General features: G+C 43.6%; 1 protein-coding gene across 6 annotated transcripts in view; it reads left to right on the forward strand.

Annotated features, from left to right (window-relative positions):
• The first annotated feature begins 985 nt into the window (after positions 1-985).
• PDLIM5 (PDZ and LIM domain 5) overlaps positions 986-15,113 on the forward strand; it is a 230,558-nt gene continuing 216,430 nt past the window's right edge. For all 6 annotated transcript variants that reach the window (XM_054028930.1, XM_054028931.1, XM_054028938.1 and 3 more), the window contains exon 1: positions 986-1,007. The gene's annotated coding sequence lies outside the window, so the exon portion shown is untranslated. The remainder of the gene's footprint in view (positions 1,008-15,113) is intronic.

A 15,113-nucleotide genomic window follows, 5' to 3' on the forward strand; every position in this document is an offset into this window, starting at 1 on the left:
TCTGTCCCTGCTCTTACAAAGTTGGCTTGTACTTGTACCTAGAGAGCAAAGTATTCAAAACCACGCGATCTGTTGTTCACATGCCCGAAATTCACTGGCTATCAATAAGTACCAGTATAGCAATGTTTCCACCACCAACCACGGCATCAGGATAATGATGATAATTACTGTGCCTGCACTGATGTCCTCTGACTGACCTGGGGAAAGCATAAGAATTATCAGAGGCTGCTTACCAGCCTTTAATTTTATGTGACACAGAGCAGTACTAGCTGACCCTGACAGGTGTAGGATAAAAAGTGCTAAAATGTAATCAGACTAGGAAAGGAACCTCCTCCATTTGGTATTACATCCAGTTTCAGTTGCCTAAGAAAAGTCCTGTTCTATCCAGAGTATAACACTTTTTGAATTACAAAGTGATGGGGGGGTACTCCACACACTAGCCCCAAAAGGGCTGAATTAGGCCAAGTGGGGAATTAGGCCAATCAGCCAATTAGGCTGCAAATGGGAGAGAGTTAAGCTGCAGGAAGCTAATTAGAAGCAGGCTCACCTGTGAGGGAACAGGTGGGTTTCTATAAAGCAAGGAGGCAGGCCACAAAAAGGAAGTTTCCAGTTAGGAGGCTTCCTGAGGTAAGGGAGAGGAAGTCTAATAAGAAGATGTCCAGGGGCAAATGTAGTAATGTGTTGATGATGTAGACCTTAATTGTTGGTTACAAGGCCGTGAACTGGAACCCAGAGTAGAGGATTCTCCTAATGACCATTGCAGAGTGGTACTGTTTGGGGGTAGTGGACAGGAAGGCTACCTGGAGAAATGCTGAAAAACTATCTCAGAAGGGGAACTTACTTAGTGAGCTGGGCAGAGGGCTAAGTCATGAAGAGTATGCACAGTTCCTGGAGTAAAAGGGGGATTGCAGGTAAAGATGGAGAAAGTGATGGAGCACAACTGCAGGAAGTGGCCTTGATCATGCAGAGCTACTCCACAGCAAAACCAGGAGACCTCACCGCTTTTGGTGAGTAGAGGCATTCCCTCCCCTTTCTGTCACAAAAGTATTGCAATGTGTCTCCTTGGCTTAGAAAGATGTTTCTTCCATCTAGACAAGCTGGGTCAAAATCCTAGTGGATGGGTCTTGCAAGAAGGCAAGATTGGGGTGTCGTGTATAACACCTTGGGCCTGCAGAAAGATGTGGGTGATTCAGTAGGTGGAACTCATCTTCTGATCGACTATTAAGACCAGTACCCCAGCACTGTGACAGAGGGAACTGTACTGTTTTAGATGCTGTTTGTCTGATGAGATTTGTGGTCATTTAAGTTCCCCTGGCACCTTCTGCAATAACAGGGCCAAAAATTAATTTGAACTACCCTTGCAGCATAAGGGCTTGTCTACATAGTGCATTAATCTACACTAAAGGATATAAATTGTCATGCACATTAGTGTGTCATGCTGTAACTTACCTTTATGGACCCTGCTGGCCTGCACTAAAGGTTCCCTAGTGAGTATTAATGTGGTACTGTTTGAAATCCCACTAGTGCAGCACCATGAGACTATAGTATTCCTTTAACATTAGTAATCATGCTTTTCCTTCAAGAATAACTTCTTCACACTCTCATAAACACAAGCAAATGAATCAAGCAATTTCTTCTACAGGCTGGAAATGAAGAAATGGAGGGGAGGTGGTGGTGGTGTTTCTATTTTTAAATACTTTAGAGACACTCAGATGCCATAGTGATGGAGACCAGACAAATACCTAGATATAAAATATTACATATTAAGTACATCTGGTCTTTCTTATCTCAGTGGTTATAGTAACAGTTCCCAGTGTGAATAGCAGCTATCAAAACAGGCATATTTTCCTGGAATTGATTACATGAAATATTAATCTATGTAATAAAGGTCTCATCCATATGTTGTCGTCTCTCATAGAACCTTTGCTGTAGGGTACTGCTGTTCTGCGTGTAGGTTGTTGTTAGCATATGTGAAACCTGGCAGACACAATGACTATGGGCAGAGAGGAATCAGTCATCAAATGCTGGTGATGTTTGATTTCTTCAGAAGGCACACCCATAATCCTCATTAACCTCTCCATAGCAGAATAGTATTCTGAACAATTTAGCTTGTGTACGAGCCAATAATGCCCCACTGCATCATATGCAGTACTTAAAGCTGGCATGCTTTTCTTGTCCTTAAAAGCATCTCAATTGTTTTGCTAATAGGTGGGTTGCCTTAATCATAAACTACTGAGGACAAGAAATTTTTTGCCAGCTTATAAGGATGGTGAACTGAGAAAACTAAGTGTCTTTTAGGACTATGTCTGTGTTCTGGTGATTAAATGTTTTATGCCACAGGTTGAGGATTTTGTCCTTTTTTTTAAATCTAAAATTAGGGAGTCTTCCTCCAGATGACAGGATGATAGCAGGGCTGCTAAGGGGAAGAGAAGTGACTGAAGCAATGATCAGGAGACCTGCTCAGATGCAAAACTAATCTATTGATCTTTGTGGTTGCAAAGTCAAACTGTATCTTTTGGAGTGAGCAGGATTCTGCTTAATTCTTCTTTCTGTGGGAAATCTCTTGATGTAGCTACGTTTTTAATAGCCTTTATGACTGGTTCAACATCCTTAGCATGCTTGAGACACTGACCCACTGATTCTCTCTTGTGCTCAACAGCAATTTTTGTAATTTCTTTGTGTGTAAATTAAAAATAAAAACACAAACCTAGTCACAATCACCTTGTTGATCACCTATACCTGGTGAGAATTCTTCTAAATACTTGCTGTTCTTTTTTTGTTGCTGGAACAACAAAAGGAGATGAGTAGTGGAAGGTAACAACCTGTTTCATAGACTAAAACACAGGCTTGTGGGGGTTGGAAGGCCACATGTTCATGTATTCTGAAGTGGTGATGGGGTGGGGGGGGAGCTGTTCTGAAGCACTCAAAGGAGAAAAGCATGTTAATAATGAACATGATGCTGGTACACTGCACCACATGTGACAGAAGCTCTGTATCATTTCATATGACACACAGCCTATATGTAATGCCTCAATACTGAAGGGAATGAGCGTGCATGAGCTTCTAGTCTGTAATGGTATCATTAATGGATGAATTAACCAGCCTTCCAGTAGCAGGCAATTGGCAGGTAGTCTGATGGAAAACGAGCAACACTTTCAGTAAAGGTTTCAGCTAGACCACATATCAATTGCAGTAGTGGAAAAAACAGATGAGGCAAAGGTCTCTCTATTTTTACATGCAACAGGGAAAGTATTAAATATCTGCAACAATTTTCAGTTTGAAGGAAGGTGAAACTTGAATCAGGCTGAGTGTCTGAGGCATAGTGTGTTCCAACAAGGAATGAAGTCAAGGTTTGTGGCAACTTTTTTACACAAGATCCTATATACAAATAAGCCAAGATCATGGCTTGGAATTTAGAGATTTGACTGTGCCATTGGCAACTTGATAGTCTAAAATGTGAAGTTGAGACACCAAGAAGGCAGAGAGCTTCAACAGCATGAGCTGATCACAGCTCTGTAAGTGCATATTGCTTTTTGAATGATCAGTCAACCAGAACACATGGGAGAGCACTAAGTGCAGAAGATAGTGAAGCAGAATTTAAGTGCTGTTCCTTCATGGTACTCAGCTAGAAAACAAGGGTCCAGACTCTAAGGGTTTGTCTACACTGCACTAAAACACCTGTATCTGATCAGCTGACTCGGGCTCATGGGCATTGGGCTGGCGCCTAGGCTCTCACTGTCTCTTCTCCTCCCCTGCCCCCCCAACCTCTTCCCATGTGGGGTCCCAGAGCCTGGGCTCCAGCTACAGCCCAAATGTCTACACCACAATTTTACAGTCTTGTAGCCTGAGCCAGTGATAAAGGCCAGCAATGGGTGTTTAATTGCAGTGTAGATGTACCCCCAAAGCTGTTCATAGAAATGCAGGTTCCCTGGGTGAAATCATCCTCATTTCAAATGTTTGAACTCTTCTTACAGGTGCAATGTAATAGAATTTATCTGCTCCTGATCTGAGGTCTAAACACCAGTTAGAAAACAGGATGGGTTGCTGAGGCTGGGGCAAGGAAGGTCCTACATGGAACCCTACAAATAGCCATGCTTGGGGAGAAAGCTTTAGGCAGGGGTTATATTTGAGTTACCAAAAAACTACAACCCTAGAAGGTGATGAGTTCTGGGTGTGACTATTCTGTTTGGGGGAAGAGTAAGAACTCTATGGCAGACCGAGAAACCCAGAGGAGAGAAATAGAAGGGCCAGGAAACTTAGCAAGGCAGACAATGTTGAGCTTATTCACATCTGTCCCCTTAGATGGGAGCAGTTTTGGGGAGTGCATGGGGGGGGTGCTCCTAGCCTGGTGTATTCCGGGGAACCTGGGAGCAGAGACTATCTAGACCTATGAAATCATGAGTATCCATGTGGAGGGCTGGTTTCTCAACAGTGTTCTGCTGGATCCACTTGCCCCTTGGCAGCACTGCTCCTAAGCAGTACTGCCATTGGCTGACTCCTTTTGCTGCTGCCCAGTAGCAGTAATGAATGGGACCCGGAGGGAGTTAATGCTTCATGGGAGTCTCTGGAGTCAGCAAGACATTACACAGCAGGTGGCTTGTCCTGTGCTCTGCCTAGGGTGACAGGTGTCTGGTTTTGCAGTGGAACACCTGGTCGAAAAGGGATCCTGGCAGCTTGGGTCAATACCGCTGACTGGGCCACTGACTGTCTGGTTGGACTAGTATGTTGCTGTGCCAGTCTTGTGCTGTTGATGAAATGTCTCCATAGGCCGTGTGACCTCCTGCATATGCATTCTGTCTCTTAATATTCACCTGGTATAGGTCTATACATAGCCTTAAGTCAAGTTAAAGGGGATGGCCATGTAGCTGCACCATGGGAAGCTGAAGGAATCTGACATGAACTGCAAATAGGGCCTTAGTCTGTGTGCCTCTGACAACCCCATAGGCTTAACAGAAAATGCTAAATAGGGCCAGAAGACAAACTTTCAGTAGGTATTCAGAAGAGGCCGGAGTCCCAAGGCTTAGCCTAAGCAATAAAGTTTTGCTGGCATAGTTAGGTTTGGCAGGAGTGTGAAAATTCACTCACCAATCGCTGATGTAACTATGCCATCGAAACCTCTGGTGTTAATGGAATTGCACCCACAGAAGAGTGCTTTTGTCAGCAGAGCTAATGTTTGGGGAGATAGTTTAAGATATGCCAGCTGAACGCCTATAAGCTTGCACCATACCTCCGCTATGCCAATGGGGCGCCATAGCAGTACAGGTATAGCTATGTCAGCAAAGTATTTGTAATGTAGACACACCCTCACTTGCCTACTCTTTCTCCTCTTGGGTTAGTTTCATGTTCTCTGACCACACTTTACAAGTGTTTTCAGCTGACTTTGTGTTAATACCAATTTTGTGGACCTCACTTGATACTTGTAACTTTGTAAGATATCATGTTTGGTCTGGATACTTTGCACTTTAAATACATATCCCACTCCTATTAGTTGTCTTTTTACCTGTGTGAGAGGGCCAGTGTTTGGGAAGAAAGTTAGAGGCTTTGTATATTATTTCACTGTCTTCCTGCTTCTCCCCATGATATGATCTGATCTAAACATCTGAAAGCATAAACAATGGTGGAAGCACATTGGTGTGGGGGGAACGGGGGGTTGGATTCCTTTTTATCAGAGAATCAATAGAATCTGCTCTGTAACTCCCAGCAGGAATCAGTGGGATTTAATGCTCTGGGTTGTGCATTGATTTTCTAGTTTCAGTCTTTATCTCTCCTAACAGAGGCTTTTACAAATACTTCATGGCTCTTTATTTCTGCACAAAAGTCTGGCCACGTTTATATTACATTATTTTCTCGCTGGTAGTCGGCCTTGGCTAGAGGATGCTGCTTTATGCCTGTTGCTAGAGACATTCAATGTACATGAATTTTAGCTGATTTTTCAAAATAACCAACAGGGAAGAGTTATTTTATGCTCATGTAGCCACAATCACAAGCCTGTTTCCTTTCTGATCTTTAGTGGTGGTGGTCTCTGCACTTCTGTAGTGCTTTGCATCACAGTGCATTTACTAGCATTAATTGATCTCAGAGCTTCCGGTACAACAGTACTGCTTCCTCACCATTTCACAGAGGAAGAAACTGAGGCACAAGGGCCAACATTTTCAAAGCTAGGTGCCTGAAGACTGGATACCTGTGTGCCTCAGAGGGACTTGAGTGTTCGGCACTTCAATAAGTGCAGCCCCATTTTCAGAAGTGCCTAAAAGTGGATTTAAGAGGCCAATCCTGGGCACCCAGCTTTGAAAATTTTGATCTGAGCATGATTTGCCTGTGATCAGTGATTCAGTGACGGACCTGGGAATACAAACCAGGTGTCTGGATTCCAAGACTGTTCTAGCAGCATTGTCACATTAGTGCTGTGACGAATAGTAAACTTTTGTCTATTTTTACATGCTTATCTTCCATACATAGACTCTCTACAAATCAACTTTATTATGAAGTAATTGGCTTGTAAATTCTGTGAAATGCTATACTTTGTGCTACAACATTTGCTCCCTACACAGGGAAACTCTCTTGTATGCTTAGGCTATGTCTACACTGCTGCTGGAGGTGTGATTGCAGCACATCCAGATCATAGACAATTAGGGTTGGAAGAGACCTCAGGAGGTCATCTAGTCCAACCCACTGCTCAAAGCAGGACTGACCCCAACTAAATCATCCCAGCCAGGGCTTTGTCAAGCCGGGCCTTAACCTCTAAGGATGGAGATTACACCACCTCCCTAGGTAACCCATTCCAGTGCTTCACCATCCTCCTAATGAAATTTTTTCCTAATATCCAACCTAGACCTCCCACACTGCAACTTGAGACCATTGCTCCTTGTTCTGTCATTAGCCACCACCGAGAACAGCTGAGTTCCATCCTCTTTGGAATCCCCTAGGGTGACCAGATGTCCCGATTTTATAGGCACAGTCCCAATATTGGGGGCTTTGTCTTATATAGGTGCCAATTACCCCCACCCTGTCCTGATTTTTCACCCTTGCTATCTGGTCACCCTAGAATCCCCCTTCAGGTAGTTGAAGGCTACTATCAAATCCCCCCTCACTCTTCTGCAGACTAAACAAGCCCAGTTCCCTCAGCCTCTTCTTGTAAGTCATGTGCCCCAGCCCCCTGATCGTGTATCTGAGCTAGCTTGATCTAGACATGAGTACCAATGGCAGTGAAGGACTTCAGGACAGGCTAGCCACTCAAGTACATACCCCTACAGTCCCAGGAGGGCTTGTATAGTTCATGCTGCTGCAGCTCTACTGCTATTGGTAACCAAAACAACTAGATTAAAGCTAGTTTAGGTATGCCTGCGTGTACTGCAGTCACACCCTTCAATTGCAATGTAGCTCTATGGAGGAAAAGTAGTTCTATCACAATATTCACCAGCCATGTTAGCTGGCCTGAGGCATTGGTAACTACCATGATAACCTTTAGTTAAGAGTCTGAAGGGAATATTTTGGGCAAATTTTTCATCCTGGGATGGGGCTGCCTTGTCGCGTATGAATAAACGTTAAAACAAGCTACATATTTTCATATAATCTCCACCAGCACATTTTGTATCTCATAATTCCCATGAGACTTAAAATGTATGTGATTTCATAATCTTTCAGGGTTCATGGATTTGACTAGCTGTCTGCTGGGAAACTGGCAACGCTTGTAATGTGCTCATTTTGTTTGTGGTGCCAGCGGTTCTTAACTCTCTGACCCTTGTTTTCCTTTCCCACTGGTTCTTCATTTGGGGGGGTGGGGTGACTCCGTTGATTTCCATCATTATTCCTGAGTTTCACAATGGTAAGAGTGGAGGAGTCTTCATGCCTTACTCATGTGAGTTGTCATCTCTGTTGGCTTCCCTTTAGAGCATGTACACTTAGGAAAACCCTGAAATAAATAATGCAGAGTGATTATAAAGCCCACCAGCTTTCATACAGAGCTTGGAAGATCTGTGAGCCCCCAAAAATCTGAGAAGCATGCTGTCATGTCCAGAGCAGGGAGCTGTAAGTTAGGGCCAGTCCCATGTCTGCTACTGACTCAGTGAGTGATAGTGGGCAAGTCAATGCACTTCTCTGAATCAGTTTCCTCCGCTGTAAAACAGAGATAAGTATTATCTCCTGGAGGCTTAGGGACAGATTGTGCTTTACAGACACAGCCCTGCGTTGGTGGTACAGATGGACTGTGCCGGGGAACTATAGAAGGGAACATATTGGCCTTTAGTTCCACTTTTACTGTTATCTCTGACTCCAATTCCTTTGTTTTCTTTCCTGTTCTTTAATGTTTAGGGGGACTATTTCTTATTTCAATAGTACCCCACATTTGACATGCTTTGTACAGCAGAAAGATTAAAAAGACCTCCTAATAGAGCCATTGATGGATTTTTTTTCAACAAGCAGCTTCTTGTTGCTCCAGAGAGACTTAACTTGCCATGAAAATTTGCAGGCTTTGGCACTGGAAAGCATGGACCAGGTCCTTAGCCCCTGCTCCCAATTCTCTCTGCGCCACTGTGGAAGTTCACTTAAACAGCCAACTAGGGCCTTTTCTGTGTAGGGAATCCTCCTGTAGTGCACAGCTGGCTCTATGGCACCTGCTCTGGACCACCCCTAATATAAGGGGTGTTTTGAGGCAGGAGGGTGAATGGCCAAAGCTTACTGCATTTCAACAGTCCTGGGCCATCAGAAATAGGGTGACCAGACAGCAAATGTGAAAAATTGGGATGGACTTCTCTAACTTGCCCTCTCCAGGAATGTGGGAGGGCGAGGGGAAAACCACCAAGGAAATAATCCTTCGGATCCACTGGGTACAGCTCCAACCCCATGTGACTACTGTGAAAATTAAACATTATAAAACCTTATTGTAATTTGGTGAACACTAGATGTCATCAGTGAGGCTTCATTTTAGCAGTAACATCTGATTTTTAGAATGCTCTGTACAAACTTTCCTGTTAAAGTAGTTTACTGTGCATTCTTGAGCCAGGAAAACTTTCTGAAATCCCTATCCCAGACAGTCTAGTCAAGAATTAAAGCTATCCAGTAAAAATCATGTCCAGACCAGACTCTGCGTGTTAAGTGCTGCTTGTGCATGCACATGCTCTCTATATGTACTTTAAAAAAAAGTCCAATTTATGCAAACATTTTTCAAATACCAAGTCAGGAATTTCTTGCTGCAGATTCATTTTCTTTATCTTTCGTGTCTTTGTCCAACTTCCTATTTCTAGTCCACCCTTCTGTACCAGCCCTGTCACTCTAACAAAAGGGAATGTGTGCTCTCAAAATCAGGAATATCCTTTTCAGGGCCTGTCAGTGTTGGTTTTTCAGCTTTGGGGTGAAGGTGGAAGGGTGTGAACAGGGATGTGTGGCAAGGGGGGAGAGGAGGACTAGAGAACACACCAGCCCATGTTCCCTGAGGCAGCATCGTTGGAAAGGTTCCCAATGGCTTCCTGACGTACTGAGGCAGCACTACTGTGAAGTGGAAGCAGAAATGCTGGTACTAGTGACTGGACTCCTCCTCATGCCAGCCAGCCTTAGAGGAGGGAGAGCTCTCTCTCTCCCTGTTGTGCTTTAATACCTGTTCAGCAACTCTAGATTGCTGAGCTGATGTCCAGTCAAAGGCCTCTCTGAAGTCACTGGCTTGCTATCTACTCTTACGTCAAACATCTGTGCCTTAACTGGCTACATGCCTTCACCTTGCTTTAGTCATGTCAAGTTCTTGGCTCAGCATTTTTGTTGGTGAGCTGATACCACAGTACAGGTATGTACCTGTAGCTTTTCTGTCTGGTGTATAGGGCCAGGCTGCTGTGACATAACCACCTCAGCATCTGACTTGTTGGCCGGATGTCAAGGAACAGGCCTCTGTAATGTGACACTGGCTCAGCAACTTTAGCTTGGTGGGCTGATGTCAGACTTTGGGCTTCTGTGAAATAATAATATAACCACCTCCTCCTGCCTTGCTAACCCATATGTCGTTTCTCTTAAGGCCCAATTCAACATTTGCCCTGCACCTCACAGTCCTTTGCAGCAGTGCAAAGTGAGTGTAAAATGCTACCCTTCTGGTGTCGTATCATTTTACCTTCACTTTGCACTGGTGTAAATGACTCCATAACATGCAAGCTAATGGAAAATTGAGTCTTTGGCCTAGACACCCCCTCCAACCAAGAATCTCAATCCTGGCTCCAATTCATATATGAATAAAAGTGCATCAAACCTTAGCTTATGTGAATTGTTTGCCAATCCTTCTAAAAACAATTCTTTCCAAGCTAACCCATCTTCCATAAACCTCAGAGATAATCAGATAACAGTTTGTGGCCATTTTATTCCTGACCCCCAATCAAAGCATCTGTAAAAAGACTCTGCCCAAAGCCACTACTCTATTTGCAGACTATGTTCCAGAAAGTTTGTGCGCCTGATGCAATGTTACTTTTTTAACATGCATTGCTTCATTCAGTCTTTTTAATTTAGCCAGAGATAATCTAGATTTCCAAATCCATGTAATCAAGTTTAATGCTAAGAGAGGTCATTACTGGAATGACATCTTATGCCTCATCTTTAACTCGTGAAATTAATCTACCCCAAAGACCTACATGAAAGTCATCTGGAATTTTTTTTACAATATCTGAAATGTTTATGCACTGAGATAAAGCTGATGCTTAATACGCTTCCATTTTTAAAACACATGGCAATAGAAAATAACTCTGGGCACATCCCTGTGACAATAACTGTCCTCTAAAAAGGCAATTCTTAACCAGGGGTCCAGGAACAAGGAATTAAATTCAGTTCAGCTCTCCCCTTGCCCTGTATAAGTCCTCTGTGCTAGCTTTAATCTAGGTGGGTTAGTTACCAATAGAAGTGATGCTGTCAGCAGAGGCTGTACAAGTTTGCCCAGGATCTTGGGTACATAGTCAAGTGGCTAGCCCATGCTCAAGTCCACGCTGCTGCAGCTTCACCGTTGTTGGTACCCGAGTTAGCTAGATGTGCTGCAATTACTTTCAGCGACTGTCTACATTACGGCCTCTTGGGAGAAAAGAAAAGGGATAATGACTTAGAGAAGACAAGGCTCCATACCCAGGCCTGGGCTGAACCCCAACTTGAATTGTTTTTCAGGATGGGGATTCTAGTGTGCTAGGTTCTGTACAAACACATGGGCAGAGGTAGTCCCTCCCCTAAAGAGATCTAGAGGTAGTGTGCCCCTCCATCATGAGATCTGATAGAATCCCAGGTTTATTCTAACCTGAATCAGAGGTGGTGTGGTGGTAAAATACAATGTTTTTGAGGAGCTCAGGTACTATGGTGAGGGGAGGTATATAAATAGACCAAGAAATACCCACTCCACTATTCCATGGACCACATCCTGAGCCCTTCTCCAGCAGCATTAATCAGCTATAAATGCTGGTTTATCCACTCTGCTAAGGATTTACCCTATCAAGGCATCCCCATACCCCACCAACCCCAAGCTGCCAAAACGGACACTTCAGTGAAACACACAAATGTTCTAAGATTGTTAAACTTCAGAATAAGCTTTTTGGGGAAAATATAGGGTTTGTTTGCTGGAATTTCCCCCTTTCTCCTGGCATTTCTTCCTTAAAGGCCCGTTCCAATACAGGAGGACTGGATGGGACTCTCTTCAGAGCACATGAATGTTAAATCTGTGCCAAGTGGAAGGAGTCACTTTTGAACTAAGTGAAGTTTTATTATCTTTCCTGCCTGGGGGGCAGCCACTACCTCTTCCAGATTCTAGCTATAGAAGGGTACACATGGGATGTGGCTTTCTTACCAGTTTTGCAAACCCCTAACTTTGGGTTGATTGGCATCTGGGTCTTGTATATTTGAACCCTAAAACTCAGCATGGGGAGGGAGCGCCGCTAAATGGCTTTTCTGATTCCTTCACAGTTACCTCTTTCCCCCAGATCTATATTTGTATGACTTTTGGTTTCACAAACATTAGTCTAGAGCTACTTTGCAAAATCAAATCCTTTGAGCATCGTGGGTTTCTCTAGATCCGCCTCTCCCTCCTTGCGTGTCCTTCTCCCCCCCCCCCCCACCGCCCCACCTCCACCACTCAAAATCCATATAACTAGTTCTGGATTTAAGCTCTCTTTAGCAGAGAAGCACAGCAGAGCCACAATTGACACACAGATATTCATCTCGCATATGATCACTTACTCTTGTTATATAGTTGAAACAATATTCCAGTTGTGTGTAAGTCCTCAGTATAGCTTTAAATCTAAAACTGCTAGCTTGTCACTAAAGGGGGGGAAAACTGGTTGCCTTCATATACCCCAGAAGACTACAGAAATTATCCCATTACTTGTTAGTTTCAGGAAAAAGAAAATAAAGCCCCAGCAGAAGAGCCACTGTGTTCCATGGAACCCACGTAGCATGTGTATTATTAGAACACATGCTGCCTCCATACAACTCGGGTGGAATGCTTCTCATTCCAGAGCTCTTTGGCTACCCTTTTATCAAAGCAGACTGAGTGACATAGTTACTGCTACCAGGCTGACTGATTTCATACAGGAAACAGGTAACACTACAACTCCGCTGTCCTTCAAGTCACTAGCTAGTTTCAAAGGGCAAACATGCTGATGGGCCCACAAACTTGATTCAGTAAATCAATGCCAAAATTCTTTCTATACGAAAAACGTTCACTGGAATAAGCACAGATGACAAATGTTCTTGAGAGAGAGGCATAGAAATCATCTTGGCTACTGTGACAAGGGATATCAAGCTACAGGGTTGGAAGATTCTAAATGCAAGATAGAAGTGAATGCCAATTTTAAATTTAGATGGGGGAACTGTAGAAGGACTGCCCGGTTCTAAAAGGTTTCAAAGCCTTAGCCAGGCTAATGGTCCATTTGGGCACATCAGGCAATACTACATATGATTCAACCCCAACATGCAGTTGCTATGTAGATTGCCAGTGAGCACCTCCTTTGTATGCTCAGCACTGGTTATTTGCAACCTTCTCTGTTGCACTCTGAATCCAAGTCCTAGAAAGAATACATGTTGCTCAGACTTTGCTGCTGTCTATTTCTCTTTTGCTATAACTCAGTCCCCTCCTGCTTTCTTCTCCAGTTTTAATTCTCACTGCTCAAGACCTCTGATTTACATGTCTTAAAACAGATGCCTGATGTTGTGTAACTTGAGTTAATTATATGACCCGTACACAGAGCCAAAAAAGAGTAGCTTGATGTCGTCTTTCTGGCACTGTTAAATTTCCTTTAAATTACAAGCTTAGAAAATGTTGTCCAACAGCTTGTATCACTATGTATCAAAGCGTTCTTCTTGAGCAGGGTATGGAATGGTCAGAGAAAAGAGCTGGCAGCCTGGAGACAGAGGCCCAATTTCTCTTATGCTCAGCCTGTTTGTGCCACTCCAAAGAAACTCTGCCACAGCCCTAGATAATCTTTTTAAAAAGTGGAACGCTTTGCCTTACTTTAGAATTGTATTAAAACCACCCATATTCCATTATCCTTCTGTCTCCTTGCACTCCCTTTGTAAGATCAATTGCTGATCAATATGGATCCTGATAAAGACTAGACTTGGGTTGCATGACCAAAGTCAATGTTTGATAATACTTGGCAGTCACTAAACTTTTTCCAGGTTCAAGAGCTCTTTCCCCAAAGCATGGGGCAGCAGTAGGGGCCAGTTAATGATACAGATCATGGAAAGCTAATTTTTAAATGCTGCTTGGGGCGGAGGGTGAAAATAACTCATTCAAAACCAGAACTTGTTGAAATATAACTTCTGAAAAGGGGGGGGGGGGGGAAGCCATCATTGGAAATCCTAATGATGTATCGAAGAAATGACAGATAATAATGAATGCAGAGGTTCCAAGCTCACTATGGGGTTTTTAGAAGAATATATACCCCAGAAGTAACTTAGTGATCTATATAGTCCATCAGCCCCTAAAATAGATCTCGGGCTCCATGATTCTTTGAACACTCCTGTTTTATATAACTGTGTGAATTCAACTCCCCAATCCATACCCTGCACGGCATAGCACACTTTCCTCCACTTTTCACTATCTTCCTTCTATCTTTCTCCCTCTCCTAGGGTCCAATCCTGTAATCACTTACTTGTATGACTAATTTTACATTGCTATGCCCCTCTCCTCTCTGCTCCCTGCCTTTCCCACTTGCTTTGTTCTTCCCTTCAGTGATTTTTATGTGCACTCATTGCCTACTTTGGAAATCTCTTGTGCCAGATTCTTAGCTAGAGTAAACTGATGTAGCTCTACTGACTCCAATGGCGGGAAACTGCCTGAATTTGCCCTTAAACCAGATATTTTCTGATCAGACCAGGTGGCAAAGTGAGGACTTTCTCCAGGGGTCTGATCAGCTAGGGATCTTTGGGGGGCCCTCTCCCCGTTCTCATTTGTTTTTGAGCATACCCGTTTTTAAACTCCCCTCCCACGAACACCGAATTTATGCCTGGAGATCTCCTGATTATTGTAAGCAAATCAAGTCCTCGCTGCATCCTCTGATGCTGAAACTGCTGTTCCTGCTGATGCTTTGGGGATTGGTAAGGAAAAACCTCTTGCACACTCCCCTTTGTTCTAGCTGCTGGCTTTCTTTCCCCAGCAGGCAGACACAAGGTAACTCCTTGGTCTGTATCTGTAATCTACCTCTAGCTCCGCAGTGCCTTTGCTGCTAGAAATAAGCCTGCTTGCAGCCACCACTAGTTTAACATACACACACACACCCTGAAGCTGTATCCTGGGCACACACCACTCTGCCCTCTGGAACTACCCCTAGTATAAGGTGCACCCATTAGGTTAGATTTAGCCTTTAGTCTAGATAAATTGTCATTTCATTTTGCATAGTTGTGGTTAAGTTAGGTTTAGAAAATTGCTTGCATTGTACTCTGGAAGTTAGGCTTAAAGAATTGTTGCGTTGTGTTTTGTTGCTAATTTGGGTAGTCTTGGTTAAGTTAAAACATAAGATCTTGCTGTGTTCTGTATAATTGTCTCTCTGCTGTTTAAACTTGCAGCCTGTCTGGTCTGTCTGTCTCTCTCTCTCTCTCAATCCCTTTTCCCACATGCTCACCCTGCTCCTACTGCTGCCAAACCTCAATTGTATTACTAAAGTCTA

This window comes from Malaclemys terrapin, chromosome 5, assembly GCF_027887155.1.
Source record: "Malaclemys terrapin pileata isolate rMalTer1 chromosome 5, rMalTer1.hap1, whole genome shotgun sequence".
Taxonomy (NCBI): domain Eukaryota; kingdom Metazoa; phylum Chordata; order Testudines; family Emydidae; genus Malaclemys; species Malaclemys terrapin.